The sequence below is a fragment of the Camarhynchus parvulus genome, chromosome 10 (assembly GCF_901933205.1).
Source record: "Camarhynchus parvulus chromosome 10, STF_HiC, whole genome shotgun sequence".
NCBI classification, from domain to species: domain Eukaryota; kingdom Metazoa; phylum Chordata; class Aves; order Passeriformes; family Thraupidae; genus Camarhynchus; species Camarhynchus parvulus.
In genome coordinates this window covers 18,827,339-18,843,847 of record NC_044580.1, presented here as the reverse complement: position 1 = coordinate 18,843,847, position 16,509 = coordinate 18,827,339, and the positions used below count along the sequence as shown (strand labels likewise).

Sequence of the window (16,509 nt, the reverse complement as noted above, 5' to 3'; positions counted from 1 at the left end):
CCCTGCAGCAAGAGAGTTCCTAACACAAGAACTAATTGGAACAAAATTTAAATGCTAACAAATAAATAAAGGCAAGCTACAGTGAACTAGTAATAAGATACCTTTGGATGTTCATTATGCTGGATTTCCAGGCGGTTAAATAGTTTAATGCATTTCCCTTTGGCGTGCATATCAATCTCAGAGCCTGTCTGGAAGCTGTTTCCCATCCTCCCCAGTCCTGCAAAGTTTCTGGAAAATGCCTTGGTGGCACCAGCAGTGACTCCCACCAGGTAGGGGCTGTGATCCACTGACAGCAACAGCGTGGGGATAATTGATGGCAAGTGATTGCCAGCATGTGATGATTATCTCGTTGGGTTGTCTGCAAAACTATTAATGGCAATGAAAAGAATTCTTTTAATTAATCATTTCCTGTAAATAAATGCATCAGAATAAAAAAAAAAAAATCACGAAGCTGTTGCTAAAAATGGGTTGCTGGCAAAGGCTGCCACATGTTAGTGATGGAGCTGATGGTGTGGAAGAGGCAGCAGAGAGGCTAAAATGTACGTGGGTGCCAATTGTCATCCCTCCAAAGTTTGGAAATGTGGGAATGGACTGTTCTTGGGAATGGATTCACTTTAGGGGCTCCAAAATGAGCAGGATGATGAGGCCTGGGTGTCTGAGCAATGAAGCAAGAGCTTCTCTGCTTGGGGCTGAGCCCTCTCTGCCCCTCTCCTGTGGGAAGCAGGTTTAATGGGGAGCAGAGGGATGCTCCTCACTGCTCTGGGCTCCGTGGCAGCAGAGCCCATGGGATGGGGAGCACAGGCTGGTGTTGGCTGCTGCGCCCCACAGGTTATTCCTGCCCTGACCACAGAACCCCTTTGGTTTCTGGCCAAGCTCCAGGTTGCTCCCAGGACTCAGATTTCCACGCTGTGGTGGTCTCAGCCCAGATCTTGCTGCAGCAGAGCCCCTGTAGCTGCTCTCTGTGCCCCTGAGGCTCAGCCTTCAAGCCCCACAGCACCCTGTTCCCAACCCCAACTCTCCTGAGCCACAAACCCTGCCACACATTCCCTTGGAATGCTGCACCTCCATGCTGGTGCCACCTGGATGAGCCCCATCCCCAAGAGGCAGCACCACCCTGTATCCCCAGATGGCATTTGGGGGTTTGAAATGCCTGAAGGGCTCCTGATTCCCAAAAAAAAAAGGTTGTGATAAAGCATCTCCTAGGGATGAGCTCACCTTTAGCTGCTGCCAGGTTATGGGGTGTAAATCAGGGCAGAATCTGACCTTCAGAGAAAACAATGGGAAGAGAAAAAAAGAAATCAGGTAGGTGTTAAAAATAATCATAAATAATCCCGACCAGAAAACCACACAAAACGTGTCACAAACCGAGAGCGTTTTAAGAATGCTGAAAGTTTCTAAAATTAATTTTCTTCATTTTACTTTATTAAAATTGCTTTCATTTATCTCCTGTGTTAAATATTTTATTTTTCCATATTAATGGCTGCAATTTCTACTGCAGCTTGTTTCTGTCATTAACACTGTACAAACTTAATATCATTAGTAGTTTTTTCCCTTAATTATGTGAGTGGAGAAGAAAAACATCAAAGTTTCCGTGAAATTGGAATAGTATATCTAAATTGCCTCATGTTTATTTTAACATTAACAGTAAATGAAGCTAATGGGCTTTTATATTATTAAAAGCAGCCATTTGTGTCCTGCCTGTTGTAATATATAGCAAAGCTTTAAAAGATGTTAAATAATTAGTTATTTAATAGGGATGCGCAAAATAGATCAAACAAAAGGCAAACTTCCTGCAAGCAGCAACTTCGGATCAAACCAGGGTCCCTTTGTGATGCCTCAGAATTGGGATTTTCCGTCACACAGCTCGTGTCCCGCTGTTATTCTGATTGCTTTCATCCCCTGCAGGCCAGAGGCACAGCGGAGCCGTGTGCCCGGGGGCAACAGAACGGTGGCATCATGGGGTGATGGCATCAATGGCAGTGATGGCATCGATGGAGTGATGGCACTGATGGAGTGATGGCATCAATGGCAGTGATGGCATCGATGGAGTGATGGCACTGATGGAGTGATGGCATCAATGACAGTGATGGCATCGATGGGGTGATGGCACTGATGGAGTGATGGCACTGATGGAGTGATGGCATCGATGGAGTGATGGCATCGATGGAGTGATGGCATCAATGGCAGTGATGGCATCGATGGGGTGATGGCATCGATGGCAGTGATGGCATCAATGGAGTGATGGCATCGATGGAGTGGTGGCATCGATGGAGTGATGGCATCGATGGAGTGGTGGCATCGATGGAGTGATGGCATCGATGGCAGTGATGGCATCGATGGAGTGGTGGCATCAATGGCAGTGATGGCATCGATGGAGTGATGGCATCAATGGCAGTGATGGCATCGATGGAGTGATGGCATCGATGGAGTGATGGCATCGATGGCAGTGATGGCACCAGGAGCAGCTCCTGCCCACACCAGGCCTCCCAGGACAGCAGTGACCGTCCCTCATCCCTGGAAAAGGCTCCTCCACTTCAGGAGGTGAAGGGGAAGATGCCACAGGAATCCCACAGGTTTTCCAAGGGCAGCCTCGAGCTCTGGGGGTGCTCGGTGTCTCCAAGCAAGGCAGCGCTTGCCAACCATAATCCATGAGTTATCTACTCCAAAATTCCCCTTCATAAAGGCATTTTCCCTTGCTGGGAAAATCCTCCCCTGGTGTGAGCAGCAAACATCAGCTGCAGGAGCACGGATGTACCGAGGAGCAGCAGCAGCTCCCTCCATCCCCGCTCCCTTGGATGAACCTCTGGATTTCAGCACAAGACAAGCTCCAGAGCAAGCTGCCAGTGTGTGGCCAAATCACAACATTTTAAGCCAATATTTGGCTACTTGGGCCGTCTGTCTAATGGGGAGGAACTGCAGGATCAGCACTGCTGTCCTGGGTTCCCACAAGGCAGCAGAAGCTCCATTCCCTTATCACCTGTGATGGCACAGGATGATAATTAAACACCTCCTGGTGTCACCTCCCACCCCTCACACTCACACTTCAGCACTTTAAACTCACCATTAACAGCCTTTATCTCCCTTTCCCATTTTTTTTCTGTGCTGGAGAGATGGATGGGCTTAAATCACCTCCAGAGAGAAGGGGTGTGCAAATGAGAGCACTTCTCTCTTCCAGCCTATTACTGCTGTTAAAAATGTGCCTGGAATTAATAATAATAACAAACTGCTGCAGCTTAAATAAAATCAATAACAAATGGCAGATTAGCAGAAGGCCTGGGGAAAAGGCTGGAAGAAGGGAGGGAGGACACAGGGAGGGGAGCACACCTGGGAATAACAGAAAGCCCCGGTGCTCCCCGGATTAATTTAAGAAAGAATTGACTCCCAGGGGTTATTTTTAGTTTGCTGCTCATCTCAAAGCACCTTCCCAAGGGTTTTTTGAGCATCAAACCACCCCCAGCCCCAGCCTCCAGTGTAACTCCAGCCCTGGCAGGAGAAGCAATGCTATTTCCTGTGCCTTGGGGAGATGGAAAACTGTCAGGATAGGGATCACTCTGCCTCTCTGCAACATGGGCTGCACATGTAGGGCTGGGAGAAAATAAATAAACTGGCCCTGTACTGCAAGCCACAGGAATCTGTCATGTGAGGAGGAGTGGAGAGGGGAGAAATCACCGTGTGGTTGTCAATCCCATCAAGGAAAAGTAGTTCACACCAGCAGAGCGTGAGTTTGCACCCGGCTGAAGGGCCCAGTTGCTCTTTCATCACTCACAGGCACATGGCTGGACTGGAGAGAGGAGCCCCAGAAGGCAAACACAGCTTGGACAAACCAGTCCAGCAGAGGAGAGAGCTGGGGAATCGCTGCAGAGAGAGGAGGGGCTGTGCCAAGTGGTTTTGCTGTAGGGAAAGGAGGAGGTGGAGTGGGAGAAAAGAGGAATTGTTTAGGGAGAGATGAGGTTTCTCTAAAACTTCCAGATTTGGGATGACACCACACTTGGAGCTCACAAGCCAAAGAGTTCTCTGAGCCTTTTGCCCTGCCTAGAGTGCAGCAGGGATGCCATGGCCTCCCCCCCTGTGAGCCAGGTCACACTGCTGAGGCCCAAACTTCAACCCCAGGGACCTCCAGCAGCCAAGGAGACCCCAGGAGCAAAAGGACAACCCATCACTGCTGGTGTGAAGCAACTCTGAGCATCCTGCTCTAGGGCAAGATGTCCCTGCCCTTGGCAGGGCTTGGAATGAGGTGAGCTTTAAGGTTCCTTCCCACCCAAGCCATTCCATGATTATGACCTGCTCCTGTTCCCAGCTGCAATTCTGGGGAGGTTCTGCACCTCCAGCAGCATCCCTGCTCTGCACCCTCTCCATCCCACACCGGGAACCACCGTTCCCTCATCCAAGGCAGCGGTGTCCAAGAGGCCACTGCAGGAGGGCAGATTTGTCCCACTCTGTCCCACACCTCTGGGCAGGAGACATGGGAGGAGCGTGGCCCAGTGGCCAAGGGAGAATAATTACAGGGAAGTGGCAGCTTTCCTTCTGCTTAACTTGCTTTGGAAGGAACAGTTGGGGGTACTACAGAAACTAATGTAAGGTAATGTAATCATTTACAGAAGATTTGTGGTAAATGAATGTTTGGCCTCGGTCCAGGCGTGCAGCCAGGGCTCATTAGGCCCGAGGAGATGGCAGGGAGAGCTTTCCACGGCCGCTGTTTGTCTTTCATTTCATCTCTGTCTGACCCTCCTGACCTCGCCCAAGCCGCCCAGGACTTGGCTTTTCCAGGGCCGGGTTTCAAAGGGGATTTCAGAGGGCAGCTCTGCAAAGGCTCCTCGTGCCCAGCCCTTGGCACGGGAACGAGCCGCAGCTCTCCCAAACTCTGCCGCTTTAGGGAAGAACTGATTTTTTTTTTTTTATGATTATTATTTTTTTTTTCCACATGAAAACAGCAGCGAGGGCCCTGGGATAGGGTAACTTAGCAACTCCACCGCAGGGATTAGGAAAATTGACTCCAGACCAAACTAAAACAGCTGAGTTTCCTGTTTTGAGCCACTCTGGACTATATTAAAATTATTTATGAAAAGAGTAAGAAGGAGGGGAAGGATGGGGAGCTGGGGCTGCTGCTGGGGGAGATGAGCCTGGGGGGATTTTTTTCATCCCACTACTGAGCTCACAGCAGAGACTGGAGGAATATCAGGGGATGCTGAGCAGGGGCTCAGCATCAGGACCAGGGGTCACCTGCCCATGCAAAGGTTGGGCCAGCAAATCTCTCCCTCCAAACCAGTTAGAAAAACCCTGGGAAGCATCCCAGCACTGCTGTGTGGGGCAGATCCACCCACGTGGTGAAGGAGGGGAGATTGGATGGGTCTGAGTTTCTGGGATAAAATGGATGGAGCCTGTGAGCAAACACTGTCCCTTATGCGGCAGCATTGAACCAGGGGCTGCAGGAATGGGGCCACAGAGATTTTGAGGGAACTTATGCACTTTCTTTGGCTGTTGCCATCCCAGATCCCTGGAGATGTGCAGGGAGAGCTAAGGCTTGAGCCCTCCCAGCTGCAGTTGTGTCTGGGAACCCCAGAAGATCCCAGAATCTCAGAATGCCAGAAAGGTTTAGTTGGAAAGGATATTAAAGGGACACCTTCCACTATCCCAGGTTGCTCCAAGCCCCAGTGCCCAACCTGGCCTTGGACACTTCCAGGGATGGGGCATGTAGGGATGCCCACCAATGGAGTCTGTTTGCTCCCAGATTTTCCCTGCAGGAAATTGTTCTTGCACTCCTCCCACGGTGCCCCTGTGGTCAGGATGTGGCAGCTCTGTCTTTTTGGCACTGCTTTTTTTTTTTATTGTTAGAGATTTCAAAGAGCAGCTCTTGTTGAAGGCTTTTTTTTTTGGGAAATGAAATTGAGCAAGAAGCAGTTCTGGTTTCAAACTTCCCAAGGGGGGGAATAATCCCCAAGGAGACCTACAGGCAACAAAAACCTTCCTTAAAATGATCAGATGGTTTGAACCAGGAATGTCCATGTCCCAAACCTTCCTGTGAGCCACAGGAGCCTCTCCAGAGTAACTTAAAGATGGTGACTGTGCTGGAGAGCCCCACAGAGGAGAAATTAGCTGGAAAATGTCACAGCACATTGGTTAAAGTGGGCAGAGGACCTTCCCTGCATGGTCAGAGCCCACAGATCCCTGCTGGAGTATCCAAAGCCAGGCTGGACACTGGGGCTTGGAGGCCCCTGGGACAGTGGGAGGTGTCCCTGCCACGGCAGGGGTGGGATGGGATGGGCTTTAAGGTCCCTTCCAACCCAAACCATTCCAGGATTCCATGATTTGTATCCCAAAGGAACCACGCCTCAGACGTGCAAGAAGCAAATTCAAAAGGCAGAGAAAAAGTCCCTTGTCAGAGCCCAGCTCTCCTGCCATTTATCTTCTAGTCCTTAAGACATATTAAAATAGATTTAAAAGGACTTCCAAGGTTTTTTTTCTCTTTAAGGAACACATTAGTGGCTTTTGTTTTAATTAAAATAGGTATTGAAATCCTCCACAAAGCTTCAGTGGAATTGTTACAGACTGCAGTTTCCTTACGTGCAGTGCAGCCAAAATATACTGTAGTTGTTATCTTGCAACAAGGCAGAAGCCTTATTAATTTAGTTCAATCAAATCAAAGCTGCTTTAATTTACAAAGCAATAAAATCTGCAAGCATCACTTTAGATCAAAGAACTAAAAACAGCCTAAACACAAGTGGAATGTTTATTTTGTACAATGGTCCATAACTGCATTTATGTGATTTAAAAGCTTTTTGAAGCATGTGATAATATTACATGCATATAGAATTGTGTCCTTGTTGTGGATCATTACTCCCCACAGAGACCAAAAAGCATTTGCTGTTCAACTCCTACCTAAAATATTTCCTTTTACATTATTTTTTCCCCCTTGCCTTAAATGGGATCTCTATGGTAATTTTTTTTTTTGCGGGGTTGTGATGCAAAATCATTTACTGAAAGGGATGGGGATGCTGGATGGCATAAAGAAAACTCAGCCAGTTTTTCAACTTTCAGTGAAGGGGATATTTAAGATTTCCAGAGATTTCACTCAACCTTTAGCAGCCCAACCTCACCACGGCTGTGAGGGGGAGCCCAACACCAAACAAAAAGCAAATTACACTGTGGTGGGGCCAAATTCCATCCTCCTATGGATCTCAGCCATATCTGGATGAGGTTCAGGAGCAATGGGGAGAGCGGGGTGGTCCCATCCTGCTGGGATGTGCCCAAGGTGCTCCCGGTGTTCCAAGGGGACAGCCCAGTGTGGCCACCAAAAAAGGACCAGAAGGAGCCCCGTGATTTTGGGTTTCAGCCGGGTGTCTGTAAATAATCCGGTGCAACAATGCCCCCTCTGCTGTACTCGGCAAGGAATGAAGAGTATTTGCCCGGTAACAAAGGAATTTAATGGGTTGGGAAATTACTGTCCTTCGAGCATCCAGCTTTTGAGAAATCCCCACCAAGTGCTGCAAAACTCAGTGCTGGTTCTCCCCTAACCCCGAAATCCTTCCAGAGTTGTGGGCAGGAGGGATCTCTGGAGCACTGAGCGAGCCACCCCAGCAGCCTGGCAGCGTTTGCCAGCATTGTTTGTAACACCAGTGCAGCAATTTCTCCCTGTTGCATATTTTTGTAGATTTGGGACTATTTCTGCCAGAGCTTCTTGGATAATGCTTCAAACCAACAGCCCCGATGGTTCAGAACCCAAACCCAGAACTAAACATTTTCTCCTTCTTCTTTCCCTTGATGTTTTCCCCAGACCAAGAGATGGTGGCAAAAACAGGGACTGCCACGAAAAAGAGTTGAAATCCAGACCTGAGTGTTTATATATAAAAAAAAAGAGCACTGAGAAAATCAATTGCAGTCGAACGATGGAAAACTCATGGAACTGCCACGGCTTTCTAAGAAAAAACCCAACTCAGCCAGAGTCCTGTGTGCCATGGCTGGCTTTGTGAGCTGTAACTCAGCCTGCCAGAGCTGGAAGAAAGGAGAATGTACAACTGAAAAGTGCTTTTTAGCGTTTTTTAGCAAAGTTCGGTGTTTTTGAGAACTGTTCCCGACTACCCCGACCAGACCCGGAGCTCCAACGTGCTGGTCCCTGGCTTTTGTGCCGCCCTCCCTCGCTGGCATCCCCACGGCAGAAAAAGCCAATTAAGCCAACTGGATTTTTTTAAATTTTAGAGTCACTGTAAATAATCTGGAGCATGAGTTACGCGACGAGGGCGGCAGTAATTGCCGGCTTCTTCACTTTTTATTAGCGGCAGCACCCTGGGAGCTGTTTTATTGCCCCGTTCGGCTGGGAACGAGCCCGGCCGGGCAGCCCTGCCCTCCCTAAATCTGCCCGCAGGACCGGGCTCTCCGCGGGCTGCGTTCACCTGGCTGTCATCGCTGCTGTCCCCACCCCAGCGGTGATTTAAGCACCTCAGGCCTCGAGCTCTGTATTTTCCCTGAGCCCTGCAGATCTCTGGGCATTTCCATCGCATTTCTCCCATACACTGACCCGGAGCGCTGCTCCTGCCGCGGATCCAGCCTGGCTGCGATCCCCCACCGCAGGATTGCATCCCGCAATGCCGGCTCCCTCCCATTCAAACCCAAAGCCAACCCAACCCCTTCATTTACCCCTCCCGCTTTGGCTGAGGGGTCAATGAGCCGCCAGCACCACCCTGGTGTGAAAGCAGAGGAGCATCCCCTGCCGCACCTGCCCTGCCTGCTCCCCTCCACCCCGTGCCAGCGTTTGCACCAGGAAAAAACTCCTCCCGTCACGGTGGCCAGATGTAAATGCCAGAAAACGACACTCTGCGTGCAAGTACCCAGTTGTTTACAACACTCAACCTCGTCCTGGTCCGCTACCTATTAATGAAAGCAGGAGCATCTCCTCCCTCCCCCTGGCCGCCCTTGACTCCGCTCCTCTCCTGGAAGATGGCTTTATAAAGGAGAGGAAACTTGCATGGCAGCAGATGGCAGATAAGTAGGAATGGTAAATAGTTTTAATTACTGCATAATGTAAGTGAGACAATAAAGGGGAGAGAGTGGGAACAAGCTGCTGCCATGGCAGCCCTGGAACTGTTGCGGGACCCAATTTGTCTGGGAGGCAGCATGTGCTGCTCGGAGTCTTAGGAGGGCTTTAAAAGAGAGCGCCGAAAAATATTAATTGCACGGCTCATCTGCCCATCCATCTTCACAACCGAGTCACACGCTTCCTTAATTTCAGGGGAATCGTTTTCAAATGGGAATCATGCAAATGAGTATTTTAGCTATTCATTTGTTTTACTGCAAGCGCTTTGTGAGCAAATGGCCTACAGCTTGCAATGAATTAAAAGACACGGGCACTGGAGACCGATTTTTAATACAAAGTCTTGACACAGAGACGACCCCGACCGGCAACACAGAAAATGTTGGCATAGCAACTTTGGGCATTTTCATGCAAATTGGCTCCTGTATAGATGATACCAATGCAATGTTTTCCTTCAACTAATCATCATAAAATTAGTTTCACTATATTTAAATGCTCCTACTTAATGCATTATATCCATATGCATGAAATTGCCTCAGCTAATGCAGTACATAAAATGCCAAAGATACAATGAATAGCCAAATTGCAAACAGTTATGTTATCTCCCATAAAAACTCCTTTTTTCCTTATTGAATGTGTGGGCCCCAGAGGCATCTATCACAAATTGCTATTAATGCACACACACACACACACACACAGAGGAGCATGCACCCACACACTAAACACCTACATTTAAGTAACACTGAGGCTGTTAAGCAACCCAAGACAAGCCCAAAATCTAAATTCAGGCTTTGTGCTGTCTGCATCCTGTGTGGCTATGTGTTTGTGAACCTGCTGCTTATCAGAACCTGAAGTTCTATTATTATAAACACAGTTTTCTGAACTTCAAGAAATCACATTTGGCATGAAACTACCCCTGTGTTCCATCCCAGTGCTTCTTGCAATGCTCAGGTGGCTGAGAGGCAAGGGAGGAATTGCTGCTGAATTTCCTTGCCTTTGATGATTTCATCCCAAATTCTGCTGCTAAACTGCACTTAGGGGCTTTTAAAAAAATACAAATTTATTTTTTATACCTAGACAACAGTGATTGAAGGACAGATTTGTCCTGCACATGTCTTTGTTTAACATTTGCTCTTCAGTTTGGGACAGAATCTGCCAACAGAGGAATTCCCAGAGACTTCCCAAGGGGCTCCTGGATGTCTGCAAACAAGAGATGCTCCTCTCTGTGGAGGGTTCTGTGCACCAGACAAGGTTTGCAGTGTCAGCCAGGACAGACTGCCAGCATATTTAGTCTGTCTAAAACACTGGGGACAATAAATCACGAGGAAAACTTTACATCCTGCTAAGTGCTGCCGGGGGAGTTGTGCCTTTGGAAGCACTCAGCCATTCATCTCCTCCTCCAGCAGAAAATCCCGAGGGAAATGAGGAGGAAATCTCTGTCCCACCTAGGAGAGGTTTGGGGTGGATCTCTGGCTTCTGTGTCACCGTGGAAGGGACAAAGGGGACCATCACACTGGTGTCAGGGCCTGACATCTCCCTGCTCCCTGAGTACAAAAAAAGTGCAAAAGAGGAGCAGAGCCAGAGTCCCACTGCTGGGAAGATCCCAAAGGAGCAAATCCAGTATCTACGCTCAATATTGTGCATCCTCCTCATCACAAAACATCTGTCTGGTGGCATATTTTAGTTTCTCTGTGTTATTCTATAGAATCAGGGCCCAGTGCATTTCAGGAAATATAAATTTTCATGGAGTCAGTCTGAATGCTGTAAATATGGGTGGTCCCAAGCCAGCAGCAAAGAGCTGTTCAGAGCCTTTTAGGAAATGTCCAATTGTTGAACAACTCATCTGATTATGAAATCATAAAATCATGGAATATTTGGGTTGGAAAGGACCTTGAAGTTCATCCAGCCCCAGCCCTGCCATGGGCAAGGACACCTTTCCCTATCCCAGGCTGCTCCAAGCCCCATCCAGCCTGGCCTTGGGCACTGCCAGGGATCCAGGGGCAGCCACAGCTGCTCTGGGAATTCCAGCCCAGCCCTCCCCACGCTCACAAGGAGGAATTCCTTCCCAAGATCCCATCCATCCCTGTCCTGTGGCAGTGGAAAGCCATTCCCTGTGTCCTGTCCCTCCATCCCTTGTCCCCAACCCCTCTCCAACTCTCCTAGGGCACTGGAAGGCCGCTGTAAATTCTGGAATTCCCTCTGTGTGCATCTCCTCAGTGGTTTGGTGCCACTGCATGGAGATAAACCACCTTCACCTCATCACTCAAGGACTAATTGCAAGATGATTTAATTAAAGTATACCTCTCCTTCCCCCAAGTTAGTTGTATTTCATATTGCTCTAGTAGGAGTAATTTGCAGAAATTAAGCATTGCATGTTGCTGGAACGGTACAGGTGCAGTGGATGAATAAAAAGCCCTTCCTGCAGCAGCAGCAGGCAGTGCCACCAGAGCTCAGTGAAATATCTGTAATGACTCATTAATTCAGCAAATGCTGCACTTTGCAGCAAACATTCAAATTAGCCACAAAGAGGCTGTTTTTAAAACTTGTAGGTTATTCATAATTGCTCAATGAGCACTTCATGCAAATGTATTTTAGCCCGTTGGGCAAAGTGTTGCCTTTGAATATTTCCTGCAGAACGCACAATTAGCCCCAAGAATTTATGACATCATGAGAGTTTGAAGGCCAAGAGCAGGATGAGGAGAGGAAGAACATGGACAAAGGAACACTGAGAGCTCTTCAGGGGAGCAGGAAGAGGCACAGACTCAGGATAAACCAAGTTTTGGCCCTGCAATTGGGAAGAAATGACTTTGTGGCTGCTGTCACACACAAGTGGCCTGGGGATGCTCCTGATTTACACATCCACAGACCTGTGCACAGCTACATTTGCCACATATTAAACACTCCAACAACTCCAGCACCCATGAGGAAGAGGGAGAGGGGAAATGATTCCTTGTGGGAGCCACAGCACATCCCACTTGCACCATCCCCTGCTGACTGACAGCCATGGCACGGGGGAAATCATCCCAACATTTACAGCTCTGCTTTCTGCCAGGCCCAACAATTTTTCAAGCTGTTAATTCTCTTCATCTCACGACTCACAAGTGCCTCCCAGATATTGGCAATCATAATTTTTATTGCCAGTTATTGTGAGAGTGGAGTTGTGTTTGTCTCCATGTCACCCCGGAGAGCCACGTGGCAGTGAGGACACGTGGGGGGCACAGCAGGGTGGGGGGAGCTGCCACTGCTCTCAGGGCTGAGCCTCTGGCACAGCCCTGGTGGCACTGCCAGCGTCACCTGCCAGCCCTCCACTCTGTGCAGGTGGGCAGGGGTGGGTGGGAGCTCTCATTCCATGGAGCAGGGAAGGGCTGCTGGCACTTTGGAGGATTTCCCAGTCCCTGTGTGCCCCTCACAGCTCATGAGGGGCACAGGAGGAGCTTTGCCCTTCACTGACACCTCCTCCTTGCTCCCTGTCTGACACAACATTAATTCCTTTCCCTTCTGCTCACATGTGACAATGGATCTTTAAAGGCCACACAAATTAGAGCTGAATTTTGCTGAAAGACCAAAGAGAGCATTTCTTTGATTTGATATAAACCACGTTTTGTCTGCAGGCTGCACCAAGTCAGAGAGCTTGGCAGGCACCCTTGCAAACCAAATTAAATCCTGACACAGGCTCAGGACAGGCTGGAACCCCACAAACCCAGGAGCAGGGTGCCCAGTCCCACAGCCAGCCCAGGCAGATTCCCTGCTCCAGGCAGGCATTTCTGAATGTGTGAATATTTCTGCATTCCCAAGCACTTGATGTGTGAGCACTTCACAGCTTCCATTCTGTACAGCTGGGAATGTGTAATTTTCCAGACCCTCCTGACTGTGGGCTGGGGCACCAGCTCTGCAATCCACACAATGAATGTGCCACTGCCACTTGAAGTAGGGAAGGAATGACATTTTGGGGAGATTTGACACGAAGAGGGTCACTTTCTGTAAGATCTGTGTTTCCCTGGCTGGGGAAAGCATCTCTGCCCTGAAATGTGCTGGTCAGGCTCTGCCCATGGAATCAGGGCAATGGGAGGGGAAGGAGCCTGGGAAGGGAGGTGCTGCAGGTGAAGATTGAGACCCTGAGCTCTTCCCACCCACGTCCCCACCAAGGGCTACCCAAGAGGCCCTGGGTGGTTTCCTCCTGCAAAGCCTCTTTCTCCATAGGCAAAACCAAGTAAAACTGAGCCAAGGCTCTCCCTCCCACCGCTCTGTTCTCCAGCCCAGGTGACAGGAACGGGGCAGCTCCCAGCAAGGCCTCTCTGTCACTCACTTAAAGCATAATTTGATATCTAGTAGCTCATTAATCTATTTTTTTTATTCCCCCTCTCCCCCCCCCCCCCCAGATAGGGAGCGCTTCTGCTTCTCCTCAGCTAAATAACTCAGGTCATAAAAGGTAATACCATGGGTAGCAGAATGTAAACAAACACATTCTACCTCAATAAACATGCTAATTTCCAGCTCTAATATTCACAAGTAAAATATCCATCACACAGCCCCTATTTGGCAAAGGCAGCAGCCCTCATCAGTCAATGAAGTAGGCTCCTGCCAGTTCACTGCGGGAGGCAAATAGTACAACTTAACTCACTTGATGATGCCCTTGGGGGGAAAACATGAGCCTCATAAATGAGTCTGGAAATGTGATAAAAGGATAATCTTGCATAAATGAGCCTAGATCATCATTACCTGCACAAACACGAGGTTGTTTGAACGATGTGGCCACGTTTGGTGGAAATGAAGGCAGGGAGGAAGCGCTGCCCTGGTCTGGGAGGTGCTGGGGATGGAGGAGTGGGGGTGTTCCCCTGGATCCAGGGATGGAGGACCGGGGATGTTCCCCTGGATCCAGGGATGGAGGAGCGGGGATGTTCCCCTGGATCCAGGGATGGAGGAATGGGATGTTCCCCTGGATCCAGGGATGGAGGAATGGGGGTGTTCCCCTGGATCCAGGGATGGAGGAATGGGGTGTTCCCCTGGATCCAGGGATGGAGGAATGGGAGTGTTCCCCTGGATCCAGGGATGGAGGAATGGGGTGTTCCCCTGGATCCAGGGATGGAGGAGTGGGAGTGTTCCCCTGGATCCAGGGATGGAGGAATGGGGTGTTCCCCTGGATCCAGGGATGGAGGAATGGGGGTGTTCCCCTGGATCCAGGGATGGAGGAATGGGGGGTGTTCCCCTGGATCCAGGGATGGAGGAGCGGGGATGTTCCCCTGGATCCAGGGATGGAGGAATGGGGGTGTTCCCCTGATCCAGGGATGGAGGAATGGGGTGTTCCCCTGATCCAGGGATGGAGGAATGGGATGTTCCCCTGGATCCAGGGATGGAGGAGTGGGGATGTTCCCCTGGATCCAGGGATGGAGGAATGGGATGTTCCCCTGGATCCAGGGATGGAGGAATGGGGATGTTCCCCTGGATCCAGGGATGGAGGAATGGGATGTTCCCCTGGATCCAGGGATGGAGGAATGGGGTGTTCCCCTGGATCCAGGGATGGAGGAGTGGGGTGTTCCCCTGGATCCAGGGATGGAGAAGTGGCGGTGTTCCCCTGGATCCAGGGATGGAGGAATGGGGTGTTCCTCTGGATCCAGGGCACAGCTCCATCCCCCCAAGCCTGGCAGCTGCTGCTGAGGGGCAGGGCTTGGATCTGGGGCTGAGACCCTCTGGGTGTGTTCCTTGAGGAACCTTGAGGCTCCTGTGGGGTCAGACCAGGCTCCTTCTGGCTCTTGCATTTGCAGCCACAATCCCCCCTTTAATTACACGATGCACTAAAGGCCACAACACTTGAGAAACTCAGAGCTCCTTAGAAATGAGATGCAGGATTATAAATTGGCCCCTATTTCCTGAAGAGTCACACCTTTCAATTTAAAAACCCAAATTTGCAACTGGGAAAAGCCAGGACACCTCGTGTGGAGCTGCTTTCACTCCAAACTGAGAGATCTGAGACAACTTGGAGAAGCTGAGAAACTTCAGTGAGCACCACCATGGGAAAATATTGGGAAATACTCTGGGTTAGCTCAAACCCCAAGGAAGAAGATGGAGCAGCTGCTTAGGGGTTAAATCTATTTTTGTTAAGTGGCTATTTGGACTTGTGGAAAGAAGAAAAAGAAAGAAAAAAGAAAGAAATCAATAAAATAGAGGAGCAGAAGTCAGTTGCAAGTCTTGGCTGAGAAACGAGATGGCCGTGCCAAAAAGTGACACATTTAAGCCGGTGTGTAATTTTGATCTCTGTGTTTAAAATACTTTTTGTAAATGGAGGGTTTGAACGGGGCAGAGGGAGGGAGGAACACTGAAAACTCACATTTCTAATCACGACAAGCCCAGGCTGCAAAATGTCCTGGCTGAAAGGAGGGGTGAAATAAGAGGGGGTGGAAAAGGTGACTCACTGGTGCTGAAGGATGGGGTGAAATGCTGACAGAGGTGTCCCGAGGAGCTGTGAGCAGCTGGGACAGCCCCCAGGGGCTGGGGGTGACCTGCACAAGAGCTGTGGGTGCTGCTGGAGGGGCTTCAGGAACCCTGGGGCGGATCCTTCTATCCCAAGTGCTCCGTGCATGGAGTTCATGGCCATGGGATGAGGATCCCAGAGGGCACCATAACACAGAGCCAGGCAGAGAGAAACCACAGATCCCCTCCTTGGTGGTGAGGATGATGATGATGATGAGCTGCAGGGAGCCACCAACACAACGCTCTTTTGGGTCATTCACAGGAAAAAATGAGGTTTTCCCCCTGCATTCCCTGAGGTTGCCATGCCAACAGCACCAGCATGGATGGGGCTGCTGTCCCATCACATCCAGCCACAGGCAGGGTGGGTGACACCAGACCCACACATGGTGACAGAGACCTGGAGCAACCTCAGGGCAACTACTGAGAGTTTTTTAATAAGAAGAAACTGCAATATGGAATCCTGCTGAAATGGGGTTAAAAACACTTCCTTCCATAAATCCCCAGCAGCTTTTGCCAGGCTTTTAATTCCTCACATCAAGAGCCAAACCAAGCCAAAGGGAGCTGCCCCTTCTTCCTCCTGGGCACTCCCAGGGCTAATTCCTGCTTTTAATTCCCATGTGGACAGGGTGTAAACGCTATTTCTCAATGAATCCTTCCCTCTTGTGGCTTCCTTTTTGAGTTTTGGGGTTTTTGTTACATTTTCCTTTCTCCCACTATCTCCCATTTATGATGCCCTTTGACTGCTGCAACTTCCCCCAGGTGGGTTCCAGCAGGAATTTTGGAGGCTCTGTCACTGGTGCAGGTCCATTCTGCCCATCACCACAGGATGGAGATTGCTCAACATGGAACATCCCAAAAAGGCCGCTTGGATGGGGATCCCAATCGGAAATTCGCCGCTTGGGCCCATCTCTAATTTTATTATTTCCGTTGAAATAAATTATGGGCTTAATTGGAATTTCTGATTTGATCTGCCCGCTCCCCATGCCGCATAAATATCCCTCAGCATTTATTTTTCC

General features: G+C 49.5%; 1 long non-coding RNA gene across 1 annotated transcript in view; it reads right to left on the bottom strand.

The window, feature by feature from the left end:
- Nucleotides 1–243: 243 nt before the first annotated feature.
- Nucleotides 244–16,509, bottom strand: part of LOC115907572 — a 63,458-nt gene continuing 47,192 nt past the window's right edge. Inside the window, exons 3-4 of the long non-coding RNA XR_004061050.1 lie at nt 1,216–1,263; nt 244–366 (exon numbers count right to left, since the gene is read on the bottom strand). This is a non-coding gene — a long non-coding RNA (uncharacterized LOC115907572). The remainder of the gene's footprint in view (nt 367–1,215; nt 1,264–16,509) is intronic.